Source organism: Spermophilus citellus (genome assembly GCF_964194105.1).
Source record: "Spermophilus citellus genome assembly, chromosome: 4".
Classification (NCBI taxonomy): Eukaryota; Metazoa; Chordata; class Mammalia; order Rodentia; family Sciuridae; genus Spermophilus; species Spermophilus citellus.
This window is the reverse complement of record NC_138185.1, coordinates 133251211-133278209: the sequence shown is the minus strand read 5'-3', so window position 1 is coordinate 133278209 and position 26999 is coordinate 133251211.

Below are 26999 nucleotides of genomic sequence, written 5' to 3'. Positions count from 1 at the left end.
TATCCATCTCCTCAAAATTCTAGCATTTGTTTGTTGAAAATGTTCAAAATATTTTCTTCTAGATTTTTTTTTTTTCTTTATTGGCGATACTGGGAATCAGACCCAGGGCCTTGTGCATGCTAGGCAAGCACTCTACCACTGAGTTACAACCATGACTCTCTCTTCTACCTCTTTGAGATTTACATTTCGTAAGTGTATGGAGAGTCATTAACTGTGCAATAGTGCTCCAGACCTTCTTGCTCCTAACCGTAACTTAGCATTCATTAATCAATTATTCCCCATCCTTTCTCCCTATTCTCCCGGTTCCCTGGAAAACATCATTCTATTCTCAAGTCCTATGAAATCAACTTTGTTATATTCCACATATGAGTGAGATCATGCAGTACTTGTCTTCTGTGCCTCACTTATTTCAATTAACATAATGAATTACAGTTTATTCATGTTATTGTAAATGACAGGATTTCATTTTTGTGGCCATACTGTAATTCACTGTAATTCACAGAAGTATCTAGGTATAAAACTACATCTTTATCCATTTGTGAGCTGATGGACATGGGTTATTTCCATTTCTTGGCTATTGTAAATGGTGTTACCATCACTGTAAGAGTGCTGATATGGCTCCAACATACTGGTTTCTTTTTCTTTGGATATATACCTTGTAGTGAGATCGCTGGATCTTATGGTAATACTATTTTAAGTTTTAAGGAACCTTCATATTGTTTTCCATAATCGTTGTACTCATTTACACATCTGCTATCATATTTTCCACATTTGCTAGCATTAATTATCTTTTGTCTTTTTGATAATAGCCTTCTATATTTAGAAGGTTGGAGATCTAAGAAAAAATTGCAGACTGTGAGAAGAGAATCTGTGTTACAAACATATGAAACAAATGTGAATGGATTGAAGAGGGATTCAGGGAATGGAGGAAGGAAAAGAGGGTGGCAAATGCTGGGAACTAAACTGGAGCAGGTTGTGTTCCATATTTTTGTGATTATGTCAGGGTGAATCCTGGTGTTGTATATAACTTAAAAGAATAATTTTTTTTAAATGCATTAGAGAGAGAGAGGAGGGGGGGCGGGGAGAGAGAGAGAGAGAGAGAGAGAGAGAGAGAGAGAGAGAGAGAGAATTTTTAATATTTATTTTTTTTTTTCATTTTCGGCAGACACAACATCTTTGTTTGTATGTGGTGCTGAGGATCGAACCCGGGCCGCATGCATTCCAGGCAAGCGTGCTACCGCTTGAGCCACATCCCCAGCCCAAGAATAAATTTTTAAAAAGAGTATCTAGGAAAAATATTTCTAACATCATCCTTAATGGTAAAAGAAAAAAATGATTCTTTCTATAATTAAGATTTCTCTTGGAATTAAGAAAAAGCAGGCCTTCTTCTATTCAACGCTCCCCTTAAGGCTTTAGCTAATCTAATTTAATAAAGCAAGAAAAGAAAGGAGACTTCTTGATTGGAAAAAAACCAAACCAAAACAAACCTGTAAATGTCTTTATTCATAAACTACCATCAGTATAGAAAAATCCTAAGGAATCTATAAATATGATACTAGAACTAATAAGTGAAATAAATTTTTCATGTTTAAGATTGGTATAGTGGCCGTGCATGGTAGGGCATGCCTGTAATCTCAGTGGCTCAGGAGGCTGAGGTAGGAGGATCTGGAGTTCAAAGCAAGCCTCAGCAACTTAGCAAGGCTTTAAGCAACTCAATGAGAGCCTATCTGTAAATAAAATATTAAAAAGGGTTGAGGATGTGGTTCAGTGGTTAAGTGCCCCTGGGCTCAATCCCTGATCCCCCGCCCCCACTTAAAAAAAAATTGTACAGCATACACTAGCAAATACTGCTGAGAGAAATAGAAAAATATACTGTATTGATAGGAATTGTCAGTTTTGTAGAGATGACAAATTTTTTAAAATCTATTTAGTCCATGCAATTTCAGCCAAAATTTATTCAGGATTTTTTTGGAGAGTAGAAATTGAGAAATGAATTCTAATTTTTTTTTACTAAAGGGAAATGACTATAAAGAAAATAACTAAAAGAGAAGACCAAATTGAGGGACATATACTACCTGATTCCAAGACTTACTAAAAAGTACTGTTAAAATAGATAATAGCTCACTGGAACAGAATGGAGCATTTGCCTATAAACATGACATTGTGTTCAATTCATTCTATATATACTTGACAGGGTAATTCAATGGGGATAATCTTTTCGACAAATTGTGCTTAAACAAGTTGCTAATCCTAAGCAAAAGAAATTCTTAATCTCAGACCACATACAAAATTAACATGAAATTAATCACAAACACAAATGTAAGATGTAAAACTTTAAAAATTTAGAAGAAAAGGGAAAAGTCAATTAATGGACTTCCTTGAAATTAAGAATCTCTGATCTTTAATAACCCCATCATTAATAACCCCATGCCCCCTCCTTTCCTTTTCTACCCCTCTGTCCTATCTAGAGTTCATCTATTCGGAATGTGATAATCATTGTTATCCAAAGTAAGGTATGAAGACATGAATTGGTGTGAATATACTTTGCATACAACCAGAGAAATGAAAAGTTGTGCTCTATATGTGTAATAAATATTGTAATGTATTAAAAAAAGAATCTCTGATATACTCTGATCTACAAGTGACACTGACAATAAAATGAAAGCATTTGAAGACTGGGAAAATGTATTTGCAAAACGTGTATCCAAATAGGATCTCTATCTGAAGTATATGAAAAATTTCTTAAAATTTAATAAGAACACAAACAAGCCAGTTTTAAAACGTGGAAAAGATTTGCTCAGTTACTTTTGCAAAAAAGATATACAGATGGCAAATAAGCACATGGAAAGTTGTACAGCATTATTATGCATTAGAGAAATGCAAATTAAAACTAAAAGAATATGCCAGTGCACTCCTACTAGAATGGCTAAAATTGGAAACACTGGCCAACTAGAGCAACTGTTACTCACATACACTGCTGGTGGGATTGTAAAATGGTACAACTATTTTGGAGAAGAGTTTGGCAGCTCTTAAAAGTAAATCATATAACCTAGCTATTCTATTTCCAGGTGTTTACTCAAGAGAAATGAAAGCATATTTTCATAAAAAAACCCAAGTTCATAGGTGTTTATAGCTTTATTTGTAATAGCCAAGGTCTGAACATAACTCATATGTTCATTAATAAGTAAAAAAAATTTCATATGTGTAATATTGCTTATCAATCAAAGAAAACAAACTGATATTCAACAACATGATGAATATGAAAATTAACATGCTAAGGGAAACATGAGAGAATACATACTTCATAACTGCATATCTTTAAAATCTTGAAAAATCAAAAATAATTTCTTGGGTCAGAAAACAGATCTTTGATTCCTGTGGAGTGGGTGGGGTTTGAAAGGATGGAGGAAAGACTTACAAAGAGGCAGAAAAAAAAAACTTTGGGGCTTTGTGCATGTGTCATATTTATTGTGATGATAGTTTCATGGGTTTATATACATATGACAAAACATCAAATTTTATACTTTAAATATGTGAATTTTTTCATGTCAATTATTCTGACAAGAATATAAAGGAAAAATAGAATTGATTTCTATTTGTCTTTTTAAGAACAAGTTATTATCACTTTGAATTGGTATTACTTATTTACTCATTTTTCTCTTTATTTAGACTAAAACCCTTTGAAGTCAGGAACTCTTCCTATCTTTGTGTCAAGTACCTGGTATAGGATTATTAAATGCATATATAACAAATGACATGAAAAAGAGCATAAAGCAATATGTGAGTACATGCTACTGAGCATATACTATGTATTGAAGTCTTTGGGGGAATTTCCTCAAGCCTTATTTGAGGTGATTATGTCCTGGGAAATAAGAAAAGGCTGGGGGAGTGTTTGTAAACTTATAAATATGCACTAGAGTAAAATAAGCAAAACCAAAAAATGTTGTATTAATCTGAAAAACCTGACCATATAAATATTTTAATTCCTAATTTAGCAAAATGATTTCTCAACATTGTTGGCCCTCATTTGATATGAATAGATTTACTTATTAGATTAAATAAACCACTATGATATAGGACTCTACTTTTGTTGAAATGAAGCTGAATGGGATTAGGCAGGATAAGGAGACTTCTGAAAGATTAAATCTTAATAGTAGGAATATGCTTATTTGGGTCCAGGAGTTATCTTTTATTCAGTAGACTTAAATAAAAGGCTTCTCTGTTATTTTTTAAGACCCTAGAGTTAAGTATCTAGTGTGATTAGCTTATGTGGTAGAAAGATATGCATTTTGGCCAGAGAAACTTGAGGGAAAAAATTAAGGTATTTCAAATAGAATCACAACAGGCTAACATTGGACAAAGGACATTGAGAGGTGAGAAAACAAGGACTAGATGAGGAAATAGGATAGGAAAGGAAAATTAACTTAAGAAATTTAAGCAAACTAATGAAATAAAGGTAGATATTGCATTTAGCTGAACCTCAAAACATCATTGGATATTTTGAGGAAGGAAGGACAATAAAAATGAATTGAATTATTTCTTATCCTTCCAATCAGTTCATATATATGTATTATAATATTTTAAAATTTCATAAGTTATATCTTTATTACTGGTGTCATGGTTCTCTAAAATTGTATTTGTGATACATGATCCAGAGGATTGAGATGATGAGTCGAAAAAAACTACATTTATAAATTGAATTCTTTATGAGGGAAGTTTCAGTGAATTGATTTGGGATACAGCTTATATCAAGTAACTGAAAATGATTTTATTACTAATGTTATATCTGTATGTATGGATGTATGTACTATATTCATACAGAGGTTGTATGTATGAAAAAAATTTATTCCTAGAAAACCAAAGGGTAAGGGGTTGGCAACTATGTTGACATAGGGCCATTAACTAGGATGACTCATTGATGTTTGATCCATGTATGAGTAAGTCCCATATGATAACCTCATTGAAAGAAGAGCTCTGGCATGAATATAAAATAAATTAGAAAAAAAAATAGCTACCTGGGATGTCTGAATCAGCTCATGGTAAACTGTGCTCCCTGCCAAGTTGAAGAAATATAAGTCTGCCCAATGAAGCACCATCCCCAGGAGAACATCCCTAGCTGAAGGAAGAGGACAATGTGTGATAACTTGATCGCCCAGGAAGGATAGACCACCTCTGTGAAATTGGATATCAGGTTCACATCACCCTCTGAAATGATCTCCCTTAGCCTTTACTTCTTGAAATAAAGTGCCATTTCAATAACAAGAGCAAGATTTGGGGGCATTCTCTCACTCCAGTAACCTTGAAAATGGAAACAAAATTGAACACTGGTAAAGGAAACGGTGTTTGCATTTCACAAGGAATTCTACATTTCCCATGGGTCCACTAAGCTCAGGAAACGTCTTCAGAGAAAAACACTTCTCTTTTCTAGTACAAAGGATGTAAATTATAACTTAAATCAAATGGAGTGAGGATGACAAGGTCACTTAAAAGTACTTCTGTGATTAAGTGGTTTATATTGAAATTGTATTGTGACAGATTTTAATAACTGACACCTCGAATGAATTTTTTTCCCTGTCAAACTTTTGTACAAAGAAAGCATGCTAAAAGAATACAGTTTGGAGTGTCACTCCATTCATTCCCTAAAGGATACTAGAATAAGAGTTTTAGGGCAAGAAGTGATCCTAGAGATTATCTAGTTTAGCCATCTTGTTTTTCAAATAAGGAGGCAGGCTTAGAGGTCAAGATGTGATTGATGTTTAAGAAAGACTGGTCTGGCAGTGTGGACATGATACTGTCAGTCTAGTCTTAGGGGCCCATCTGGTAGGCCTGGGTCAGACTGAGTTATCTCCAGGGGTTGAAATTGCATGCCATCACTGGACAACTGTAAATGGGCATCATTTCAACAGGAGCAATGGACAGAAAATGCTGCCACAGCTGACCGAAGCAACATTCTGGAAAATAGACTCCAAATCTGAGAGAGACCAATGTCCACAAAGAATGTCAAGGACTCATCATTTTATGAGTTTTGCCTATCTTGTAGAAGACAGCCTGACATCCAGTTTTAAGGCTCTGAGTTATAAAGAAGGGATCAGTATAAGGTCCTTGTTTAGCATCTGGATGGACATCTTAAGTGACAGCCGCCATTTTAAGAAAAAGTTTCCCTTTCCCTCTCAAGAGCTTTTTTGAGAAAGGCTGACCACTTCCTCATATCAACCCAACCTCTAACTACCTGTATTAGGCCCCTCCTGGCTCTGATTTCTGAGCCTGCCCGAACATACAAGAACCCAAGCCTGCTGTGTCCCTTTCTCTGCTATAGAGAGATGGCTTTTATTTGTCAACTCTGACAAATAAACTGTGATGTGAATCTCCGCCTGGTATCTGTCTTTCATCTCTCCCTTACCCATCTCTTGTTCCTTGCTTCCCTTCAATATGTGCAAAGAAAATGAATAAAACTGAATGACACTGAGGCTTCTGAAAAACTTCATAAGCTCTCATTGGCCTGTTTAGCTCCTCTTTTTCTAGATTCATAGAAATTACTGCCTGCTGTTGTCACTTTCCTTTTGGGGCGTTTTTGCTTTCTGAAAGGTCTTATAAAAACCAGAAAAGGATATATAAGCTTAGAAGTAGACAAAGTGAAATTTGATTCCTGGCTTTGATACTGACCAGGGAAATGACCTTAGACAAATTACAGATCCTCTTGGAGCTTAAGTTTTTTGTTTTGTTTTGTTTTGGTTTTGTCTACAAAATTGAGAATGATAATACCCTCTAATTCAAAGGGTTGTTTTGTGAATAATATATCTAAAATTCCAAGCACAGAAGATGCCTTCAGTAAGCAGTGTTTACCCTAATGCCAGATTTGTTTCACAAAATTCTATCTTTTGGAGAATACATCCTAGTTTTGTTCTTTCCAAGAATAGTCTGACTCATCTACTAAGTGTCGAACTTATAATTTGACTCTCAGAGGGATACTATTGTCTACAAGTTCTGGGGGCATTTTACTATATCCCTTTAAGTACATGAGTATAAATTACAGAGTGATCCATCTAATCCTAGGGTTTGGAACATGTATTATTCTTTCATCAGCATGGTTCTTAGTTTTTTCATTCCAATAACTGATGTGTTTGTAATGACCAGATGTTCATAGAATGTAAAAAAAAAAAAAAAAAAAAGCAGAGTCAAGGAGCCATCTCCCTATGAAAATCACTGGAAATGCTTACATCACCACATAATAAACCAATCAACCTCAGAATAAGAAAAAATTTATTCCTAGAAAACCAAAGGGTAAAAAGAGGATTATGATTATGTGTGCATAGTAGCTCCGTAGCATTTTGAAAACAGGAAAATTAAGGAGAAGGTTATTCAGTGATAATCCTAAAAGCTCAGTACATTTTTCAATGGATTCAAAAATTTTTGGTTTTGCTGTTGTGTTTTTCCTTTGTATTAAGTTTCTAGACATGTAGTCTGAATAGATATTGATAATTCAGATGATAATCAGTGTCTGTGAATACAATAGAAAATCATTAGGCTACAAGAGCTCAGATAGACTGCTTAATCTAACATTTCCATTTATAAAGAGGAAATTAAATCTGTAAACTTTGTCATTATAATGGTAACAGTAATCTGTAGACTTACAGATTTTATTTCTAGATTTACAGATTTTTTTTTTTCAACTGTGAGGTACATGTAAGATTGTTTAATTGTTGGTATTGGTTCTTTGGGTCTGTCATCTATCACTTATCTTCATTTTAGCTGCCAACTAATTGTTTGTTGGGTGTGGGGAACTACAATTGTAAACTGAATGAATTTTGAATTAAATGGCTGTAGGAAAGGAAATTATTCTTCTTGCAGTTAGACCCCACTGGGGCTTCTTTGAACTTTATTCATGTAAGGTGGGCTTAAATTGACATGGACCACTGACAATAGGCTACACTGACTGGAAAGACAGCCATATGAGGTAAGAGAAATCCTGTATTAAAATCAAGAAAGATAATGTCCATATTTGTATGATAATAACTAGATAATTAAATATAGCTACATGGCCTTAGGTAAAGCATGCTACCATTTGAACCAAATTTTCATCATGTACAATACAAAATAATCCTTCCTACAGGTGAAAACTACAAATGTTGGAAAATACAAGGCTCTGGTGTGTAAATAAAAGTAGGTGGATTCTGACATGTTGACATTTGGATGAAGGAAATTACATGAGTTTTCCTATTTTTTTTAATTGCTTTTAGCACGAGGATCAAATACTGTAAGCATACATGGGGAAGTAAATACTCATATAGAAATCTTTGGTCTTTCTAACACACACACACACACACACACACACACACACACACACACAGTCAGAATTGGAGCAACCACAGCCATTAGAAAGGATCTGGAAAGTCCCAAAGAGAAAAGATGTAGACAAAGTATTACAGGTTTTATATATGCAGTCCCTTCAACTTCACAAAGAAGATTGATTGTAAGCACCACAGCTACAAATGAAATAACTGCACTGATATTTAAATTACTACCAAAGAGAGAATTTTAGTTTTAGGCAAGTCAAATTACACACTAAAGGAACAATAATTACAAAATAATAATCTTTGCAGGAACATAACATAATCCCGAGTCTCCACAATGGCACTCACAAAATCTAGAGTATAACCAAAAAACTAGAAAACTGAAAATCATTTATCTATTTTGAAAAGAAGAGACAAGCAATAGAGACTCGTAGCATGATAACAAATAACTCAGATGTTGGAATTTATAGACAAGTACTTTAACGTTATTATATAAAGAAATATAAGTTCATAAAGAATGAAAAGTGTTGACAACATGGAGCTATTTTTCAGTGCTTTCTATGTGGAGACACAGTCCTTGCCTTTTAAAAATTTATATCTAATAGCAGAATAATTGATGGCATTATAGTGTCACTTTAGCTATACAATTTGTTCTATAAATGTATGATTCCAAGAATGAAGAATAGAGGAGAATCTTTAGTAAAGACACATATATTCAGACTTACCTGCCATGTACAACAGAGATCCAATCGAATTAAAGCCAGAGATACTGATTTAACTTCAGAATTTCTACCGGCATAGTCCATAAGGGCTGCTAACTGATAAAGTCAGATCCTAACACATACTGACAGATGTTCATCATTATCATCATCATCATCATCATCACAACAACAATAACTGATAATAATAATAATTCATGTTGGTATGTCACTTATATTACAAAATGGCTTGCACATTTTATTACGAATTTGAGCCTCTTAACCACCTTATAAAATGATGGGACAAGGATTCAAGAGTCTGAAGTTTCATTTAGAAGTCAAATATAGGGGAAGTACATTCATAAGAAATCTTTCTTTTGAAAAACAGACACAGATTAAATTGCATGCATTCACCAAAATTTCTTTCTAGTGAGATCTCAGTAGCAATCTAAATTTTATAGGAGGAAAACAAGATTTACCTGCCATGAAAGCAACAATGAACATTTGGGACTATCAAAGCATTCTGACAATTGTCTTTTCCAGAAAGCTATCTTAAGAATGAGTTGCTCAGTGATAATTAGAGAGTGAAATGCACCCAGTTTCACATTTCAATGCTCCTTCCCAATTAGAATGGCATTAGAGTGAAAGTGTAGCCCTATAATTGTATGAAGAATAGATCTAATTTTCTCAATGTCACTGCAATATCACCTTTCAGGACTAACAGCACCAAATGATTACGCATATCATTTGGTAATTGTATTTTTATCCATTCCACACTGGGAGTTGATTTTTAAAAGTGGACATGCAATTAGATTATAAATGAACACACATCAACTGTCCCTCGGAAGATAGCAGTGTATTAGCATTAACCCAGCTGTATTTTTAACTACCGTCAGTGGCAGTGCATGTGGCTTGTCTACTACACTTAGTAGTGATGAATATAGTCTGGGATTCTGAGCTTGGCCTTTGATTATAAAAAAAGAAAGTGACCAAGAAACTTTGAGTTCAGGGAGAGTAACCTTCCCAAAACAAGAGCTTGGTTGGCTATTAGAGGTAGCTTAAAAGCAAGTTGTGATAGAGGATCAAGATTAAATGCACACCATTTCTGTGAGATGCTTCTCTTTGAGAGTTGCAGAGAGAACGTATCTTGTTAGAGAAGTGCCTATCATTGTATCTCATAGGCTGCAAAACAGATAATCTCTTGGAAAAAAGAAGCTTTGAAGTGCCAATTAATCATATCATATATTGCTGTAAATATTTCAGGTCAGAAAGTGGAAATTTATACAGCCATCTGCATTTAAATTGCAGTTTCTAAGAGTAAAATGTATACAAGGTGCTGAAGTTGAGGCTATAAGTTATGGCTTGAAGACCTCCTGAACAGTACTGACTCTCTAATGCACAATCATACATTTTAATAAATACAATTATTTGGTGTGCAGTTGAAGTCTCATTATCATACTAACCAAAGGCAAAACTGTGGACTGATTCTCTTCCTTGGACTTGGTTGGGAGCAATCTCAGGACATTTAAATGAGAGTAGTTTTCACATGGAACAAATAATGAAAAATAATTCTGATTTTCCTGTCCTGATAGTACAGAGATAATAATCATACTTTCTCTCATTGTGATGGAGTGTTAGCTCCATGGAATGGAAGTGTTTGTCTGTAACTCTATTCCCATTTCCAGAATCATTAATGGAGGCTTATGCAATGCACTATTTGTGGATAAGACTTGTCCAGAAATCAAAGTCTCTAACATCACTTAAAGGTTTTTGTGAAGTCCTACTGAACTTTCTTTAAAGTTCCTAATATTAATATGTGGATGGGCTGTAACTGTACTTCACAGGCAAAATGGATGCTTTGAGTCTTTCCCTTCAGGAAGAACATGGCCTGTGGTCCTTGGGTCTATAGGAAGGCAGTCTCCTACTGCCCTGGCTGTGGGAAGTGTGGTCAAGAGAAGCCAACCAAAAGGCAATATCTGGGAAGAAAATTGACTTCATCCAGGCCAGCAGTCTCTAAGCCCCTGATATAATAAATAAATGGAAATGCACAGTAATGGTGTACCAATGTGGTAAAACAAAACGACTGTGGAAGACTTTGAAACAGGTGTGGGGAGGGATATTCTGAGAAATTCCTGCAGGGGGAAGAATTGGTCCAGCCTTTACTTCTGAATCCCCCTTCTTCATTGGTCATTCTTTAGTGCCCAATCTCCTATGTTCATAGTTAGTTGCATCAAGTGTGGTTTATCTGATAGACTGTGTTTATCATTTGCTTTTTTGGTACCCAGGATAGAACTCAGGGGCACTTAACTACTGAGCCACATCTCCAACCTTTTTTTGTATTTTAGAGACAGGGTCTCACTGTGTTTCTTAGGGCCTTGTTAAGTTGCTAAGGCTGGCTTTGAACTCAAAATCCTCCTGTCTCAGCCTCCTAAGCTGCTGAGATTATAGTAGTGTGCCACTGTGCCCAGTGACTGTGTATATCTTAAAAAAAAAAAAAAGTTGTCATTAATGTTTCCAGGGGTCAAACACAAAATAGGAACTCAGTAAATATTTAGTCTTCTTTTTAAATTAGGAAATTATTTTTGTACTGTATTTAGACTATGATCCAACCTTCCTTCTTGCTACAGATTATAAGTCATTCCTGCTTTTCTAATGTTATACCAACTTGCCATTGACCTTGGTCAATAGGCACTACTTAAAATAGCATCTTTTTTTCTTCCACCAGTTTCATGAATGTTCCAAACTCTTTGTAGGTAAACTAGATTTTACCTCGTCTTCTCTTTCCTCCTTCATCTCATATGGATGGGAATTCTTGTTTGTTGTTTGGTTTGGATGGTTGTTTTTATCTTTCAGTTCTCTGCCTACATAATATCTCTTCAGAAAGACTTCCAGATTAGTCAATTTAAAGTGTATCTTCCATGCTATTCTTTCTCATAACACCCAATATTTACCCCCTTTGAGGGAACCACCATCCTTGTTTGCTCAGGACTGAAGAATTTTCTGGGATGCAGGTTTTTCAGTATTAATGGTTGGATAGTAATAGGCAAACCAGGATGGTTGGTTGCTCCACTAATAGAATCTACCTAATTTGAACTATATCTACATACAGTTTTGTTGGTTTACTTGTGGAATATTTACATCCTTCATCAAGCATTAAGACCCATAGACGAAGGTGCTGCATCTTTTTCTTATATCGTACACTCTATACCGCTAATAGAGTCAGACAGTAGGTACACAATAAATACTGAATGAGTGAATAATAAATAAATCAATCAATAAACTAAATGCTGGGGGGTTCAGAACAAGGAATTAACATTTGAAGTCAGCTGTATGAAGATGAATTTATGAGCTATTGAGAGCTTTGTGAGTTCTATAAGGATATAGTGGAAGGCACAGATGCTTTGTTCCTATATGTAGATAGTGGGAAGAGGGCATGTAACCAGGAGAGAGAATAATGCTCAGTGTACAGGATAACTGAGACAGATCATGTCACAGAAACCCAAAGAAGTCATTTCAAGGATGAGATTACTTCTAGGTTTATTTTATTGTTATCATCCAAAGGCTCAGCAACCACATTAAAGGGCATTCTTCTGGAAACAGATTGATAGCTTATAAAGATGCCACAGTGGTCATTTAAGGTCTCTATTTGAAGATAATTTTTCTCCTTCAGAAAGAAAGATTTGACAATTTTATTAAATCAAGTAATGAATTACCAAGAAGCTAAAAACAATATTTAAATACTTAAAGTGGGAAAAACATTCATTTATCATACATATGTACACAAATATCCCATCATTTAGTTATAATATACGTAGGAGGTGGTGGGACACTTATAACTATGCATATGATGACATTCACTCCACCAAACACATACTTCTAAATATGCAAAAAGGTTATTACACATGAGAAAATTTTCAGTTAGAGTAGGAAAATAGAAGACTGGGGATGAATAGCGGCCTGTAGATTTATAGCAACATCAGCTCAGATCTAAGATGTGGTCCTTTCTTTCTGCAGGGGACTGGATCCTAGTGAGAGTAATAAGGTCATAAGAAACCTTAAACACCCTCCAGGTCACTATTTCCAAGGTGTAGCCATTAGAGAACTCTCCCATGAGATGTACTGAAAAAGGGCTCTGAGGCCAGAACATTTGGAAAATGTTCCGTTGCATTTGGGGACTCATAATGTATATGTGGTAAGAATGTCAGTTTGCAGATTTACCTACCTTTTCCCTATTCTGTAGCTTCCCATTTCTCTACTGAAGCAGATCCTGGGCTCGCTGCCTCAGGGAGGAGTGTAAAAACAGAAATCACCTGGGGTAGGGGGAGAAGGCATAGAATTATTGTCAAAATGTGACAGAGGATTAAATTTCCTGAGAATACCTTGAAGCTATAGAAGTTGGTAAAATGTGCTGATGTTGGTGGACAGGTTTGGAGAAGTCTGGAGGCCGTAGAGGTAACCAAACCTGTGCCTTATTTCCCAAATAGAGATAAGGTGCTGCTAAGACCCCCAAGAAGGGATGGCTGTGGGTGTGTCTAGGTGGATGGGACCACTCTGAATCCTGCAAGGGTTCCTTGCCGTGAGCATGGCACAGAAGCACGGCATGGAGCCTTTAATGGAGAAAAAAGGTTGGTAAACATTAGCTAGCAGGTCAAATCTAGCTTACTCTCTGTTTTTATATATTCCACAAGCCAGGATTACATTTTTAAGTGGTTTTAAAAAGAAGAAAAAATTCTATACATTAACTATTGTGTTCAGAATACTTTTTCACTATGGTGAGAACTGAGAAGTGGAGAAGTTGAGTAGTTTCAACAGAGTCTGAGTGACTTAGAAAGGCTAACCTATTTCCTTTCCTGCCCTTTACAGAAAAAGCTTGCTAATTCCTTTAAAAAAAAAAAAGCAACACTTCAGCCCTCATAGCACTTTAGTTCTTTTTATTTTTTAAACATTTTTTTAGTTGTAGATGAACACAATGCCTTTATTTTACTTATGTATTTTCATGCATTGGTGAGGATCGAACCCAGTGCCACATATGTGCTAGGCAAGTACTCTATCAATGAGCCACAACCCTAGCCCCATTGCTAATTCTTAATGTAGACAGCTCCAGAAACAAACTGTGAATGAAGAACTTAGGATACTACCTGTATCCTCTGCCTGTGAAGACTTTAGAATCACAATCCCCAAAGTTATTAAATAGAATACTCTCATAAGTTCAGCATCATGGAGTCTAGAAAGTATAGTTAATTTTAGTGTACATCAGAGTTCCTGACTGAGATTCATGCCCCCTAGACATGTTAAAATGATAAAAGCTCCAGGAATTCCTGTCAATAAATATATTTGACAAGTATTTTATAAAATTACTTAATCATTAATTTTTTGTTAGGGCTATTCATGTCCTATGAAAATATTTTTAAAAAGAAAGTGTGTTGGAAAACACTGCTGTAATCCAACATCCTAATTTTATAGGGGAAAAGGATAAGAATTAAAGGCTGATGACTTAGACAAGTTCATACAATTAGTACAGAGTAGGATTTGGACTCACTACTTGTAAGTCCAATGCTTCCCTTAGTATATTTTTAAGATTTTACAAACCATGTTGACTTAATTAATCAAAAGTCTGTCAAAGTTAAGTCTTCAAAAGCTGCAAGAGGGATTTCTGGAGTGATTTGACTGGGTTTTTGACTGACAAATGAAAGTTATGTGGTTTCCATGGAATGAATCAAAACTCACAAGCAGCAGGATTTACAGTGATTCCACATTTTAAAACTAAAAAAAAAAAAAACATTGTGAATAAATCAATCAGTCAATCCAATGTAAAACAAAATTCTGCTAAATAATACATTGGATTGAATTTGATAGAATTGACCATCTGTTTCACTGTTGGGCCAATTCAAGTTGAGTCTAGAGAACAGTCCAAACTCATTTCTGAGAGTAAACACAAAACTTTTTAAAGTGAAGGAAAAATTAAATTTTCTGATCAGGCAGAAAGGTATAGACTTAGTCAATCTCTGCCTTCAAAGCTGTCCCTTTGCTGAAATTGACAAATTGGTTACTTTCATCAGTTTCAGCCTCTGTCAATTTCAGCAGACTGGAATAGTCACACAAGCACATCAATTTCAACCCTAGCAGCTTGTCTCTTTTGAAACTGACAGAAACTAAAATGAAGGAGAGTCTCTCTGGAGGCCTTGGGAAGTGGCTGATATTGAGTGACCTCTTTAGCAGGCTTGGCATTCTAGGACTCTGCTCCTGCTGGCTTGATGCGTTGGCTCTACACCAAGTTGCTGTCCCTTGGATCCTGAAATGAAGGGCATTCCAAAGGGGCCATGCATCCTGAAACTTAGGTCTCAAAGTCAACTGCAGCTCAGAGTCAAGCTGGCATAGTACAGAGTGTGGTGGACTCTGGATTTGAAATGAGAGCTCTGAGGCCACCACTTACAAGGCCGTGAATCATTTAATTTTTGAGGCTCTTTTATGATTTGTTAAATGTAGGCAGTGATATCTGTGCTGCTTAGTTATAATAATAGAACTGATGTTGATTAACATTTATTGAGCATAGTATTTCCCATGTATTATCCTATTTAATCTTGATCTGGCTTACATAGTAGTTTTGTGAATCAAAGAGCTATCTGATCCAAGTTAAATGTCCTGCACAATAAAATGGAGACCTTCATTACAACATCTGGGATAAGAACCACAAGAAATCAAGGACAATTTAAACTTTCTGCATATGGCCTTTGAATAGGCTAAAGCCTACTCTAGTCTGGCTGACAGATTTCTATTTCATCGTTTCTTTATGAAATTGATTTTGAGGCCAAAGGAATAAATACCAACCTACACAAATGTTCTCAGACACCATTCAATGACATCTATGCTCTCATTTTTAATATAGATGCCTCCTCTCCTTCTTCCTCTTTTTCTTTTGTAATTTAGTATAGAATTTGTTTAGGCATCTCAAAGAAATTTAAGACTTCTATGAAGGGTTCCAAAGAAGACATATAGCTATAGAAAGTATATAAAATGCTGAGCCATTTTATCATTTTCTTATCTTTTGGGTCCTCTCTTAGCCTCCTTCCTTTTTTTTCCTTCTCATGTTATTTATCTTCTCATTCCTTTTTTCCCCTCAAAAATACCTATTGATCTTCTACCATGTGAATGGTATTTTGCTAAGTGTGCAGCATACCATAGTAAGCAAGATACAGCATTCTCTTTTCTTGGATCACTTTATAATTCAGTGAAGTTTGATAGATATTAAATGAAAATTATATATAAATGCCAATGTGGTAAGTTCTCTGCTGGAAAAAAATAATTTTTTTGAGGTGGAATAACATGTTTCTTATCTAGATTAGGGGAGGAGGAAAGCTACTAGAGTTGAGTCTTTAGAATATTAACATGTACATCATCTCCAAGCCTTTAACATAAATTCCAACTCAAGCACATCTTCCCTCCTCTGAGGACTCTCTCACATAATGAGAGAGATAACCGGCCTTAGCTTTCCAATTTAGGCTGGGAAATGGAAATGGGAAATGATCTTTCATTTCTTCATCCAGTTGTCTTGGTTGTCTTAACAGCCAAAGCTAAAAGACAACTTAGCAATTCGATTAGTTTATTGGATAAAGGTCTAGAAAGCTGATCTTATCAACTATACAAACTTCATTTTAAACTACACTTCTGTTTCAGGCTTGTTTTGAGGTTTCATTGGTGACTGTGTTGCAGAATTGCAACATAGACTTCAAGATTATACAAGAAAGAGAAAATAAGGGAAGAGAAGAAAAAGGAAGAGAAACCAACTTGGCATATGACAAAGCTCTAGAGTATCAGTGTTGGCTCATTCCTAATATACTATGTCGGTCTAAGCTAGCCCACCAATTCAGGTTTCTTCTTCATAATTTGGCATTTTTTCTCTGAAAGCAGAGAGGGGAGTGTATTCTCATAGCCTTTCTGAGACTCTCATTTGTTTAAGAGCTAATTTGTTACCTTGAGAATTCTCTTTTCAGCGTCCCCTTCTATCCCCCATACCGAGAGCCTGTGGCCCTTGGTCATCTTAATGTATTCACAACATCTGCAGTCGAGTAATTTATTCATGCACTGCAATCACTAATCCCAGTTTGGGGTGGAGAAATGTTTACTTGGTCACTCACATTCTGTTAAGCGGAGGCATTGAAGGCAGGGCCACTTACAGCTGTCCTTCCCCATACAACTTTTGGAGTTGTATATTGTAAGCTATTTTATCAAAAAGCCACGGGCAGCAGTCTGAGAGGACGTATTGGGAATTAGCTAATGGACAGAAAGTACCTGCTCTGACACATTAATTCCCTTCCCTGTCAGCCTGCATCATTGTAGAGCATGCATGATGGGAAGCAAGGTCCCCTCACACCAGGGCACCTGCTGCTTCTCCATCTGCCCAGCGCAATAGCTCTTTTGATTGCCCATCTTTCAGCCTAATGGCTTATTCCTTTTCTCTTTGTAAAGTTTTTACATTCTTTATTGTGATTTTAATAGTCATTTAAAAAATATTCTCATCTCTGCTGGGCACACCAAAGATGCTGATAAAAGAATAACATAAATAATATTCTAAACCATGCCCAAATTGAGATCACTCCAAGAGCTGCATTTCACTGTTCAGTCTGATAAAGTTGTCATGGCGATAATGTCTCCTGAGAATAAAAGTGCCATGTGCATGCCTGATGAAAGGAAATGGCTCAGATGGTACACAAACTGATAAATATTGAACTTATGGACTATTATACTGGCCATATTTTTATTTGGCTGTTTTTTTTTCTTTTTACTATGCTGTGCTCAGTTACTGGAAATAGTCTGATTATTCACATTTCTCTCTCTCTCCTTTATTTTATTTGAAGATTTATATTGTTAAAATCCCTTGGCATAGATACTGGCAGTGTTCCCAAAATGACCTTTAGATTCTGTCTAAAGCTGTGTTGATTTGGCTGGATTAGTCAAAGCAGCAGATCATTATTACATATTGAACATCTGTCAAAAATGGCACTAACAATTATCAGATACATTCTCTTTCATGGAGATTTAGATTTGAGCACTTGAGAAGAACTTCCTATAAATCTAAGTTGATAGTACTGTCTATTTTTACTCAAGAGAAGAAACAAAGTGAGAACCCTCTTTAATTAATGCAAGGATAAAATGATAGGCATGCTGTATTTGGATAATTTAAATGAGGACAGTTACTGTTTACACAAGTGTCAGTCAGAGCCAACCCGTCTTCTTGAGTCTCTAGGCCATTGGGAGTGAAAACTGAGTGTTTTATGAGGGAAACATGAACCCTGGAGTTAACTGGAATCTGAATTTTTTTCTTTGTTAATGGTGTGATAAATTATTCCTAGAACAGAATGACTTCTGATCCATATGTTTATATGTAACATTAAATCCCTTGGTAAAATGAAACATCAGGATACTGGAATACGTGGTAGGAAGATATCACAGGCTAACAGAAGGAGAAGAAAAACAGCATAGGAATTTCTGGGAGAAAAGTGTGGACAAACACTTCAAAAAACACTTATTTGCATAGTTCCAAATTAAAGACCAAAGAGTTTCTAAGTATTAACCACACCCTGGGGAGGCAATTTTGAAATTCTGAGCCTAGCTAAACCTCACTGACATAAAGACCAACAAGGTGCCAGCCATCAGTAAGGGATTAGAGGTAAGCAAGAAAATAGCACCCAGGCCCATAGACAACAATCTGCAACTCAAGTCTCAGTAGATGTCTAGACCGTGAAACCAGGGAATGTCTGAAAGATGGAGGTTAAGATGACCAAAAAGATGGAGGAACCTTAACACAAAGGGATTAACTCTCCATTTTGCAAATGCTTGCTCTTTAGCTGCTTGGTTTTTAGACACTGAGCCAAGTACCATAAGGGGAGGAGGTAAGAAATACTTTATCCTTGCCCATAAGGAACTGACAGTTAAATAGCCAAAGGCCATATTATACCTAAATGATGTAAGGAATTAAGGGAAGAGCCCAAAGTTAGAAGCCCTGTGTGTGTTCAGCCTGGGCTGAGATAATTCCAACCTTCTTGGAGTAGAGCAGCCAATGTTAACAAATGGTCACAAGGGTCTTGTCAATCTAAGTAACATCTACCCTAGAGTAGAGGCAGGAAGGTATAATTAAGTAAACATTTTAACAGTGCAAAAAGTCGAAGGCTGAGAAACGGATGTGATCAAAATTCATTAAAGAAAGAGAAAAGTCAACATGGGTGAGCACACAACCTGCTTTCTGAAGGAGAAAAGGAGGAAGAGATACAGGCAGACTTTCTTGAGCAATACATTAGTCCTCCTGCAAATAAAAAGAAGAAAGGAAAGAATGGAGGGAGGGAGGCTGGGAGGAAATAAGGAAGGGGAAAAGTTATGCTTTCCACTTGAGAGTATTTTTATGGAACTGGTTACTCTAAGTTAGTATGGGTTGATCATGTTGTAGGTTCCAGTGATATAAAAGGGTTTGCATACATTTGAAACAAAAGTAGGATCCTCTAGCATAGAAAGCTCTGCTTAGAAAAATCAGAAGATTTGAGATTTAGTATGCCTTCCTTTTTTTTTTTTTGCCCATCTTTTAGCTCCTTTTGAGAGAGAGAGAGAGAGAGAGAGAGAGAGAGAGAGAGAGAGAGAGAGAGAGCATATTTCACAGGATGGTTAAAGCAAAGGAGACAATAGATAAAAATGACTTCATAAACTTCTCATTACCAAACACTTGAGATTAATGGTATAAAGGACAACATTATCTTTTCAAACAACCCCCTTTCCCTAGATTGTTAAATCTCACTCTTAAATTTATAAACAGTGCTTTTGATGAGGAGTAGAAGGGCGCAAAGTGGACACCAAAGTGTTTTTGCACCTGATAATAATGCAGTACTCTCCTCCCTTCTTTTGACTCCGAGCTCCAGTGAAAATTCATATCCTAAGCATAGAGTCAGGGTGGAAGGGTGAGTAGCTCATCCAATAGGCATATTTTGCAAGAAAGTCAGCAGAAGTCAGAGCACTCTATCCCAACTCTTCATGTATGAGAGTCAGGCATGCTTTGTGTGTTACAAAAAAAATCTGGATAGATTAACAAGGCCACACAAAATGCTCCCCTCCTGCTCTTCCTCATTTCTAAAGGCTATGTTTAACAATTTGACAAGGTAATATATTTTATAACATTTTTTAAAAATCTTACACTACAGACAGGGTCTAGAATGATCTCTAATGTATGAAGACAGCTGTGAGCCCCTGCAGCACTATGATGGAGAGCTGCTGGCTTGACAACTCCAGGCTCTTTCATATGCATGACTACAAAATACTCATCAGCTCCACTTTTCTCAAGTGGCAGAATAGTAAAAAGAGAAGGCTGAGGTGTTTCTAATTGGACAGGGTCATCCAGAAATAGTGGATGCATTTATGTTATATATAAATTAGAAGAGAATGGCAAAGGACTCTCCCCTTCCCCTTTGGTTACTCTTACATGTTGTTCAGCTGAATAGTAGAAAAGGGAGGAAATTATTTTTTTATCCTGAAGATCTATGCATTTCCTTGACCCAGGCACAGTACCCCTAAGAACGTTGAGCACCCAGACAGGAGCTAATTCACTAAATCATTGAATATAGTTTTATGAGGTTGCCTAAAACAATTTTTATAGTAGTTTCCTTTTCTTTCAGATGATAGACACTTGGCTTTTTTTTTAAGCTGTCTATCTAGTGCCTGGTCAAAGACATTTGGCTTCCTGTAGTTCAAGGTATCACCTGGCCAAGTCCTCTTCAGTCTGATTGGCTGCAGTTGAACTCCAAGTTAAGCTACAAGTAGTCTTATATATATGTTGCTCAAAACATTACAATGATCTTAACATATCATATATCATACATTTGATTCAAATGGGGTATGAATTCTTATTTTTACCATGTGTACAGATTGCAGGATCACATTAGTTGGTTATACATCCACGTTTATACATACTGCCATACTAGTGTCTGTTGTATTCTGCTGGGAGAGGGGATAGGAAGGGGATAGGAAAGGCAGCAGAATACAAGTAGTCTTAAATAAAGTATTTTTGTTTCTACCTAACAACTTTGGCGAGAATTAAGACATTCAGGAGATATGCTAAATCTCTTCCAAGGGCATCCGAGTCAGTTTCTGCTATCAGCTGGGTGAAATGGTAGATAACTTAGAGAATAGGCATATTTTACAAGAATCTAAATAAGGGACTATGTATCCTCAAACTTGAAATCTAATTCTTATTCTCCCATACTTTTTTTTTTCTTGCAGCATTATTCTGGGATGTTCTCCTGTGATCCTCATTCTTCAGGTGAGTCAAAGCCCTGTCCCTTATATTTGTCTTTATTTTGTTCCCAGTAGAAAAACAAATAGTTTGCAATCGACTATTAAAATCTAACCTGGAACTGAAGTGTATCAGAGTTTCAAAAGCTCTGGTGGGTATAGGAACATTATTCTAAACCATGAAAGGCAGAAACCTATAGGTTAGCTGGGTGGGGAATGGTAGGTAGATGGATGGAGTTGAATGTTTAGAGTTTGATGGCCAAAATTAGGTGCAAAAGTACTTTTAAAATAGTTTAAAGCAAAATTGGTACTTTTGATTCAAAGCAGTAAAGGAAAAAAATAAAAATAGAAATTCCAACAAGAGGAAAACACGTTGAATCTGGGTTGGCCTAAGAAGAATTTACAGAGGTGGAAATTGAGCTGGTCCTAAAAGGACAGACATGTGGTGAAGAGCTTGTAGATAAAAGCATGGAACGGGTTTTGGGGTGGAAAGTTGCTATGCATGCTTTTGGAATTAGTGAATAGCCAAACTATTTTCAGAGATAGGAAGAATTTGCATAAGAGAACACAACATGATGTTATGTAGATGAATGAGAAGAGAAACATGGTCAGGATAGGATTCATTAAGGTTGGAGGGGTGAATGCAGAAAGGGTAAAGAAAGATGAACTGTCAGATTTGACAAGTGCATTGGTTGTGTAACAGAAGCAAGGACGCTAAAGAGCAATGTCTCATGGAACACTAGAAGAGTTATCCACACTTCAATTATAGGGAGAGGTCTTTTAGGATCCTTGTCAATACTCAGAGAGCTCCTTGGAGGTGCTACGCATACAGTAATCTCTTGTTATTCTGAACTTTTTGGTGGTTAGAAAATAAAACTACTTTTTCTAAATATTAGATTTAGCAGCAGCATGTAACGTGTCAATAAAATGAACTGAAGAAATCTTTTTGCTTTAAGCCATAAAATCAGTGCATGATATTGAAAAAAAATAGATCAAGAAAAAATTTCCATTTAGCCTTACCACTTAAATGACCTTTTAAAAAACATTTTGGCATGTCTTATTTTGTTTTTCCTCTGTACTTATTTTTATATTATCTGTACACCTCTTAAACAGTACCTGCTTATTTGTATTAAATGTTAAATACTCATAAATTATTTTATGATATTTCTTAAGGTTATAAAGGATAGCAATAATCTGAAGGATATTTGCCCATTATCCAGAGATGGAGATCATTATTGATCCTAGAAGACACAAGTGTGCACCTGCTGGACACAGTCCAACTTATTGACTACAGACAGACCCATTGCCTAATCTTCATGTATCATATCCTCTTGCTTTAGAAATAGCTTTATCATATAAACACCTATTTATACACATGTGTGTATGTATGGATGGATATTATTAACTACATTAGGTCAAATTTTGCACAAAAGACTAAGTTTCTGTTCTTTTTAAATTTTGTCTTCTAGGAGATTACAGGTTATATTTTCTGTATCCATTCTTTTTAGTTGCCCTGGTTATTTTAACATGGATAGTTGTAATAGCTGAAGAGTGATCGATATTTTTATCCTTGACATAAATTGTCAAGAGCCATCCATCAGGTGTGTGTGGACTATATCAGCATCACAGCCTAGTGAATAGAAACATCTGGTGTTTGGGAACTTCCTGTGGCAGTCCCACAGGGTGAGATTACCCAAATACATGTGAATTTGTATTCTGCTTTGCCTGGTCCCATATAGCACAGGAGATGGGTTATCTGCTACAACCACCCAGCCACACAGACTCTCAGAGATGGTGTGACCTGCCAAGATGCTAATCAACCTTCTCCAGATCCTGTGTGGGCTGAACCTATCAGGTGCTCCATCCTATAAAACTAATTCTCATTCTGTATCTTTTTTCTTTACTAATTATTCTAGACTTTAATTTCTTAGGTGGCTTACATCCTCCTGCAGCTTACATCCTCCTGAGCAAGAAGAATAATCTCCTAACAAGGCACTGGACACCTCCCCATAGTAAGTAAGATACAAGGATGTTTCAGATGTAATCAATCTTCTCTCAAATTATATGCTCCTGTTGTCTTGAAGCAGATATAATCATTTTATGTAGTCAAAATGTGTTCAGATTTACCTACATGTTTGTGGAAATATTTTCTCACCTTTTCTTTCTGGATCTGAGACTTCCTATTTAGCATTCCTCCTACCTGCAGGTCATTCTTGAGAATAATCTTTAGTAAGAATCTGTTAGTGGTAAATTCTATTCTTTTCTTTTAGTCTGGATATGTCATTTTTTCTCTACCAATCCTGACATTATCCACATTTCCATTGTAGGTTGACAATTACTTTTACTCCCCTCTTTAAAGATATCATTCATTGCTCTCTGGTTTTTATTATTGATATAAAATATCATACGTACTGTCAGTTAATTTGTTCTGCCTTTATAAAAATATCTTTACTTTCTTGCTACTTTGAAGATCTCTTTGCTTTTGAAATTTTGTAGTTTGTGATTTATAACAGGATGAGAATCTCTTTTTGTTTATAGTGGCTGAGATTTTTTGAGTTCTCAAGACCAAGGATCTGTGTTTTTGTTTAATATCTCGGGGAAACTTCTAATCATCATCTCTTTAATTATTGCTCTTTCCACACTCTCCATTAATTCATCTTAAGCACCAATTAGATATGTATTAGATCTTCTTGCTCTGTCTTCAGTGTCTCTTTAATCCTTTTTTATCTTTTCTTTTTTAACCTTGTCATTAATTCTGCACAACTCCTTCAGATTTTCTTCCATTTCACAGATATTTTATCTCAGTCACATCCAATAATTGATTCCACCCATTGAATTTTTTATTTCAGTGATAGTATTTTAATTCTTAAAAATTCATATTTGGTTATTTTCACATCTTTTTGGGTTTTTTTTCCTTTTTGATCCTAATTTTACACCTTTTTATTTTAAGATCTATTATTCATTGTTTTTTGTATACTCTGACAATGCATTTTTCTAAGATTGATTCTACTGTTATTGTTTCTGGTTGGTGATTCTTCATGATGTAATATTTGAATGTAAGTGTATAATTTTTGGAACTTTATTTGTAGCAATCAACTAAGAATTGGTTCAATGTTGGGTCTTTCCTGAAAGAAGTTATCATTGCTTCAGATATTGACTGGGACATTTTCAACCTGCAACCCAAATAACTTGTATTTCTCAACTTGAGGTTTTTCTGCCCATAAATCTGTGTGAAAACTGGCTTGTTCTCAAGGGAAATTTACCCTCTATCTTGCTGTTTTGTTTTTCTGTACAGTGAGTCTGTTTCTTATTTACCCCTGGATTGGAATGAGAGTATAAACCTTTGGGCTTCTAGCACAATGTTGGATCTCCCACTAGGTTTTCCTCCTTAGGTGGATTTTGGGTTTTATTTCCTGTGTCCCAGACAGGATGACCTTAGGCACCTATGAAATCAGAAGCTCAAGGCACCAGCATTTGGTAGATGCCATTAGAACAAAGGTTGATCTTCTTGCTGTCCTTAACAATGATTGCTTCTGTACTTGTTTTTTGGTATCCGAATTCATTAAAATTCAAAAGAATGTTTAAGGTTTTTGTTATTTTCAGGAGAGGGCTATTGAGAAGGTCTAATGCACAAGACCACCAGAATCAGAAGTCAAATCAGAAGTCAGCTTTTGTTTTGTGTTCTCACTGGGCATTGTATCAAAAGGATGCCACATAATATTTGTAAACATAATTTCAACAGCAAATGAAGGTATTTTACCATTCCTTTAGGGTTGGAGATTTAAAGATATTTCATTTTTTACTATTATTTTAGTAAAAGAAGTCCTGCTATAAACATTCTTAGATAATGCTTTTTATATGTTTGCAGTTACTTTCATAGGGTGCATTGCAGTGTAACATTGCCAGGTCAAAAGGGATGCATATTTTAAAAACTTTCAATATATTCCACAAAAGTGCTTCTCAAAAGGGTTGTATCAGTTTACATTAGCATCAATAAAAATGAGAGCACTTTGTATCTTCATCAATATTGGTTGTTATTGTTAATATTCTATATTTGCCAATTGAAAGCAAACTGCTTTATAAACAAAAGCATTGTTTTTGTCTTAAACACTATTTGTGATAGAATAGTATTTAAAAATCTCTGTTTGCCTATTTATGTGTATAATTATGTTGTTGGAACAAAAATAAAAAGGAGTAACCCCTGAGTTGGGTGATCAAAAGAAATGTTTCTTTGACAGCTCTGGAATGTTTTGATTCTTATCTCTCTCTGTCTCTCTCTCTTAACTTCTTCCCTCCCAGCCCCACTTCCCCACTGGCATTTAGGAAAACAAACATTATGCTTTATCTTGACAGTGTCTTCTGTAGGGGACAGGAGACCTCCAGTGTCCTCATATCAATCCTGGTGAATTCCTCCCTTCAATCTATGCCATCCTGGGAATAAACAAACTCATTTTCTAATTTAACAAAAGAAGAAGGGAAAATGTAAGAAAACACGTATCTTTTTAAAAAAATGAAAACTCTTTTTTACCCTTGGGATTTTATTTTTTGTCTGCAAAGTCAAAACACTTTGGCATATACAGGCCAGTCTAAGAGTGAAAACTGAGCAATCAATATTCTGAATACGTTTTTCAGAGAATAGAGATACTTATTTCTACTTTGAATGATTTTTATGTGTAGACAGTGCAAAATGTCCTCTTGAAGGCCAGTCTTTGTGGCAACAGCAGAAAGATAAGGCTGTCCCTCTGCCTTTGTTCCAACAGCATTTATAGTTCAACTCCCCCCGACCTGCTCCTTCCTAACATCATCCAAAACTGTCTGCCCACAGCTTCAAAGCTGTGTTTCCAGGTCAGGTACACTGTCTTCCCCAGGTGTCTGCCTGCACCTCCTGCCCCACCGTCCTGATGGGTGCCTCTTGATGAGAGCCCTCCAGCAAAACTGGCTGCTGACAACTTCAGCCATCTTTATTCCCCTGAGGTAAGTGGTTTCAAATCAGCAACTTCCTGTCTGGGATTGTGCTTTTGGGGGGTCTGTCCCAAGTGGGATTGCTAGTATAGGAATGACTCACACAGGCTGCATCAGCATGGCCCGCACCACGGCTCTTATATTGCTTTTTGAAATAATAATTGCCATTTTCCATTTAAATTCCATTTTCAGAATGTCCTAAAAGCTGGTTTTATTTGTATTCTGTCAGATTGGTTTAAAAAATAACTTATAGTAATTAGCTAATCATTTTGTTTGTAAAGGTCAGCTTTGACCTATTTTTACCAAAAGGACATCTTCATCTTCAGAGGGATATTGTTTGTAGTTTTGAGTTGTTTGTAAATGATACCTTTGTTCCTGAGAGCAATTGCTCCTTACCTATAGCCATTGGCTGCCTCTTGGTTTTTGTAACTTATTTTTAAGTTCAAGAAGGAGATTATTTCACTTTACTCTCTGATATATAGTATATTGTTTCCAGTATTTTTAGTACCAGGAAGGGCAGGGTCAGCTGCTTTCTTGGGTCACAGGTCATTTTTGGGCAATGTGACTTGGCATGTGGATCCTATATCTATGCTGTAACTAGACAATTTAATAGGGGACCACAGGACAGGCATTAGTCTGTAGGGTTCCTAATGTTTCATTTTAACTATTCTATTTCCAGATGTTCTCCCTATCATTATGTCCAACCATATTTCTTATATTTTATTTCTTTTGAAGATGGGAAAATAATTCCTAAGGAGTTGGATGTGATGGCATACAC